Source organism: Mastomys coucha, unplaced genomic scaffold, assembly GCF_008632895.1.
Source record: "Mastomys coucha isolate ucsf_1 unplaced genomic scaffold, UCSF_Mcou_1 pScaffold20, whole genome shotgun sequence".
Lineage (NCBI taxonomy): Eukaryota > Metazoa > Chordata > Mammalia > Rodentia > Muridae > Mastomys > Mastomys coucha.
Genome location: NW_022196903.1, coordinates 43,052,570 through 43,058,451, shown reverse-complemented (window position 1 = coordinate 43,058,451; position 5,882 = coordinate 43,052,570). Strand labels below are relative to the sequence as shown.

Sequence of the window (5,882 nt, the reverse complement as noted above, 5' to 3'; positions counted from 1 at the left end):
CATGTGAAAATGTGAGACCAATGAAGTGTTGCACAGACAGCTATGCAAGTGCCTGGTCACTGTTTGTTAAGTCCTATTTATACTCTCTCCAAACATCTAGTGTCCTCCCATGGGTCTTGTCTTAGCAAAACACCATGTGAGTCTGCTTCACCTGGCTTGACCAGAAACTTCCACTTCATCCATTTATAGTACCTGGAGGCACAATGCATCTTTAGAAAGTTAATTTAGTTTTTCCCAGGATTATTCCCTACTGTCCCTGAGGGCAAAGGTACATAAACACTACTGGTTATTTTATAGCACTGAATTTTTTGACATGAGGTATGAGGTTTATCTGTAGCCAAATCTAAAGCAGCATTACCTTCAGTAGAGTGCATGAGGTCAGCAGTACTTAGTTGTGCTTTTTCTGTCTGCTTTTTACCTCCTGGATGACTAGGAAGAAATGGCTCAGATTTTTTGCTACAGGACCTCAAGCTGGTAGGCCCCACATTTCATTTCCCAAACACAGCAATCACTTCTATGTCTCTCCTGGACTTGCACTCATTAGTCCAATGGTACCCTTTGCCACAGTTACCGAACTGAAAATTTTGAGCTCTGAGGCTTTTAGCCTCACAATTTCCTTGTAAATGGCTGAATTCGCTGCAATTAAAGTACTGGGCATTTTGATATCTCAATACCTCTGGCTATTGCTTGTCCTATGATACGGGCATAATGCTCATGAGAGCCAATATCTTTTCCACTAGGCACTCATCCATTGGTGCTGCTCATTACTATAGCAGTCTAATATCTTGTACATTCAATATTTGAATTCTCAAAAGCCAAGGTCTCTAGCAATACCTGTCTCACATCAGGATCTAATATGACTTTGTTTACAGCTGAAACCAATCTTTAAAAGAAATGTGTGAAGGCTTCCCTCAGAGCCTTGTATACTCTTAGTGAATGTAGCAGGTCTTTGCCTAGACTCTTCGACTTTCCCAAGCTCTTAAAGTCACCAAGTGACATTGCTCTATAATGGCTCAACAAATTGAATTTGTTCTTGTAAGTCAGAATACAGCCCTTCACCAAGCAATTGATCTTTAGCAATATTCTTTCTTCTTGCTCTATTTCTTTGTTCAATATTCACTGCTTCTTCTCTCCTCCACATTAACCATTGTAACTGCTGATTAGCCTCTAGAACAGCTGTTACAAATGTTTTAAGTCTTGGCGAATAACTCTATTTTGGGTAGCCCAGTTACTTAATATTTGTTTAATATAAGGGGAATGCATTCTGTAGGAGATCATAGCCTCTTTAAAAAGCCTAAAATCTATCATATCTATTGGACACATTTATCATCATAATCATGATCAGAACCATTAGCAGTCATGTGCTGCACAATTACTGGGAAAACTGGTGGTGATTTCATCATTCTAGGGGACTCCTCTGGTCCTGCACTTGGCTCACGATTAACACTTTCTTTTGAAATGGACTGTTTCTTTTTAACTCTGTCATCCAGCATGGGTTTGTTATCTTTCCAGCTCCCTGCCCGACTCAGGGACTGCTGGGATTTGAAACTTAGTGCTCAGCAGAGGGTGGGACAGCGATCTGCCTTCTAGAGAAATCTGCTTCCCTCTGTCATCCTGCTGGAAGCTCCTGCTTGCAGTCATCAGCTCTTAACCTTTTTGTTCCATTTTTCTGGTGCTACTCACTTCTCAAGTGCTTCAACCTCTACCCATAACCTCACAGTTGCTTAGTCAATTCTGGAACCCTTTCAAAAATGAGAGAATAGGGTGACCCTTCTATTTTTCCTATTCCATCCAGTTTTTGTTTCTCAGACCCCTCCATATCCACTCACAGCTTTTCCAATTGTTGATCTATTCTCCCAACCTTTTTGAGACATAATATAAGAAATAGAAAAGATAGAAAATCCCCTCTGCGAGAAAAGTGAGAGAGAGCCTAGAGGCAGCAGCACTGATAAACCTTTTGCAACACCCTGAAAGAGAGTATTTATTTCATTCTACCATGTCATTCCCCATAATGGAAATCAGATTTCCATTTCCATTATGACATGCCCCACATTTGGCACCACTTACAGGCATGCTTTTCTTGGCTGCTTTCAACCTTCCAATTCTCATTCCAGCCCAATCCCTTCCAACCCCAAACACTAGAAATAAGGAGTAGGAGAGAAATAAGGTTAGAGGGGGAAAGGGGAATAGACTCTTTAGACTGCTACCTGCTGATTAGAGCCATCTAACTCCTTGGGACCAAAAATATAAAAAATAAAAAAATCATTGTCATCAGACTATCTCTAACCAGCAAACCAGCTATAGCAAAAGCAACAGCACAAACCAGCAGCAGCCGGGGCAGCTGCCACTGCAGGCCCTCTCTGAGCTCACACATTTGTATGCTCTCAAGATTCCCCAGAATTCCAAACATAAACTATCTGTAGTTGTCAAATACCAAGCCCCTCCTAGAACCTGAGACAATTTTATTTTAGTGGCTGTGGACAATCTGAAGCAGCTCTATATCCCACATCTGGGATTAAATCAAAAACATATTGACATAAAAATGTTTTGTTTTTTTTTTTTAAGAAACCAAAATTCTCACTACATTGAGCAGCAAAGGCTGCAGTGTGCTGGTCATGGAGGGATTCTGCATGTCCTAGGGTAGGTATGTGGGGAAGGACATGGTAATCTAAACCTGACAGTCCAGTCTGAAGGATGTGGGTCAGGTCCTCTAGTACATTGGAGATCAAACATCACCATGTATGTTATATCCTTGGGTGAAACAGTGCCAATGACCTGTATTAATGAGGGAGTCCACATAGGTACAAGAGCAACACTCAAAAACTTTATGTCAATCATGCTGTGCTCCAAGACTCTGCAGTTGCTGGTCACATTATCAACAACTGTACTGTATCAAGCTTCAGTGATTATGGTCTCCAGACTTTCTTAATCATATCTGTAGATGCTTCATGACTTGGCTATTAAATAGGAGTTTTTTATTTGTCAATCCTAGAGAGTCTGAATAAGGAGTTCTCAGTGGACAGAGAACTTTCTATTCTATCAAATCCTGCCTCCCACTCACCTTAAAGGTCAACAAAGCAGCCATTGTGTTTATATATGGCTCCTTTAGTTGGATTGAAGGAGGTTGAAGCAGCATCACCTGAAGTCACCTGAATTTAATGCCCCTTCCTTGGCTAGAATAAAGGATGGAGAATAATAGTCATTCCTGAGGACCTGGCAGTCAGATGTGCAGAGGCAGCTCAGGCCTGGGCCTCACAGGAGGAAGCAGATGATGACAGAGCACTAGCAAGTGCACATGCCAGATGTTAACAGCCAGGGAGTGGCCATGCAGGTTCTGAGGACCTGTGAGACATTAGTAAGCAGGTGGGGGTATAGCTCAGGGGTAGAGCATTTGACTGCAGATCAAGAGGTCCCTGGTTCAAATCCAGGTGCCCCCTACCAGAAGTCTGTTTTTGCTCATGGAGATAACACACACTCAGCCCTGTTTCTTCCATTCATTCCAGTCATGGACCTTGCCAGAGCTGGGAGCTACAGACCAGTGCATCATGTGAATAGATGGCTGTCTCCCATCTCTTCCTACATTCTTATTATATCTCCCTCCCATTCTTATTTTCTGTCTCCCCTGTTCCTGCATATACCTAGTTTCTCTGGTTCTGTTGGCCTATAAATATGTAGATTTGATATTAAGTAGAAGACAAGAAGTGTAAGGGAGATTTAGGGACTTTCTAGACACAGCAGTTATAGTGACAGCCAGTGTCCAAGGACCAGAAAGGAAAGCCTAACCATAAAAGGATGTCCCTCTGTGGCTCTCTGGTGAATCTGTAGTCAGAACTAAGACCAGTCACAGAATCAGGCAGTCTGTGTAGGGTGGACATTTCCCCTGTGAGCTTCTCTCCCTGTTCCAGAGCCCACTGCTTACTCTCTTCACTCTCAGAGGCTAAAGACTTGCTGAGCTGCTGTACTAGGCAGAGAAGGACCCTGAAATGATGCTGCTGACAGTGACAGCTAGGGCACTGTGAGAACTCTGACTGTCAGCCCATCTGTCTTCAGAGAAGGAAGAGAGGGGTGTCTGGAGGCTCAGGTGAAAGCCTGTGGCCAGCTCAGAACTAAACCAGGGTAACAGTGGGTAGTAGGTTCTGCAGGCTGCTCATCTCCATTTGCTTGGTTGATGATGCTATTCAAAGTTAGGCCTGAGAAGGTGTATATACCTAGTTTATACAGGTATAGGGAAGCTGAGCTCATCTCACCAGACAGGTCTGGTAGCTTCTGGAATATAGGTGTGTGAGGATCAGTAATTTAACTTTATAGTCAGTCCTAATATATCACCACTCAGATGAAAATTATTAACTGTGTACACTAGTACTAGAGGGGGTATAGCTCAGGGGTAGAGCATTTGACTGCAGATCAAGAGGTCCCTGGTTCAAATCCAGGTGCCCCCTTTTCATGTGATTTTGGAAACTAACTGTCCACATTCATGGCATAGACATACTTTCTCTCTTGACTCACAGCTGGAGATTCAACCCATTGATGCTATAACCGTGTTATTACTATCAGATCCTTCACAGCTGGCCTGTGTGTTCATTGAATCTCAAGTCTTTCTAGTTAGCAAGTCTTCAGTATTTTGAGAATGTATAATGAGTTTCCTAAACCTATAAAAAGCTAGGTTTTATTAGGTAAAACCATCAGTGGTTCTCAGTGTATGGAATTCAACACACAGATGCATTGGGCATCAGTAAAGGACCCTCAAGAAAATGGAGTAGGGGATACTGGGCTGGTAATATATTATAGTTGGAGACATCGAATTGGTTCATTAGGGCTGGGAATGTGGGAATCCACAAGCTCTCAGAATGCAGAGGGAGCATAAGATCATATGGATTTCATAGATCACAGGGTTCCTAAGCTTCTCATAGGCCTGGTTTGTATCCAGTGGTGGCTCATGGCTGACATCTGTCCTAATGGCTCAGCATCTGTGCTGTAGCAGCCATGTGTCCCTATTTTAAGTGTTACCTCTTGGAATAAAGTTCCCAACAAAGATCCTGGCTTTTTTGGCAGCTGTTGCTACAGCTCAGTGTGAAGGCCCAAGCAGAGCCTGACCATGCTGGATCTGTGACTTGTACCATGGACAGCTCCATTACCTGTCCTTTTTAGGAAAGCAGAGAGCAAATGCAATAGCCTCTTCCCACTGTGCTGATCACCTCAGCTTTTTCTAGTACAGTGTAGAAAGTGACAGAGATTCCATAAAACCAAACACAGAAACAAATCAGCACAGCACTAGGGTCAGTGTCCCTGTCCCTTGTGTGTATGGTCATGTCAGTGACAAACTCCACTGGAGTTAACACCTCCTCAAACTTGAAAGAGAAGTCTCCCGTGGGCCCTTATTGGCATATTTTTCTGTAACAAGTGACAGAGCCTAGGAAGATGCTATGCTGAATCTAGTGATCTTCTCAAATATTCATCTGAAACCCTGTAGTGGGGTTATAGTTACTAGTCACCAAATACCACCTTATGCTTTGGATTTCTAATAACATGACAGTGTTTTCCTAAAAAAGTTAGTTTGGACACACACACACAAACAGAGAGAAAGAGAGAGAGAGAGAGAGAGAGACAGAGACAGAGACAGAGACAGAGACAGAGAGAGACAGAGAGAGACATAGAGAGACAGAGAGAGAGACAGAGAGAGACAGAGAGAGTTTTCCCTCAAAACTAGATATTCAACCTATGCTGACTCTATGGAGAATTAAGCAATGGTAACTTTATGCTCTATGTCTGCAATCTCTGTGTGAACCTCCTGTAATTGCTTACATATCTTTAAGAATTTATCTAAGAATTTCATAAATTTATTGTTTTTAATAGCTGAGTAGTACTCCATTGTGTAGATGTAC

At 42.5% G+C, this 5,882-nt stretch overlaps 2 non-coding genes across 2 annotated transcripts; both read left to right on the top strand.

Annotated features, from left to right (window-relative positions):
• Positions 1-3,365: 3,365 nt before the first annotated feature.
• On the top strand, positions 3,366-3,437 carry Trnac-gca. Its single transcript has one exon. It is a non-coding gene; the product is annotated as a tRNA-Cys (tRNA).
• Positions 3,438-4,367: 930 nt separating this feature from the next.
• Positions 4,368-4,439, top strand: Trnac-gca. The gene has a single exon. It is a non-coding gene; the product is annotated as a tRNA-Cys (tRNA).
• The last annotated feature ends 1,443 nt before the right edge of the window (positions 4,440-5,882 follow it).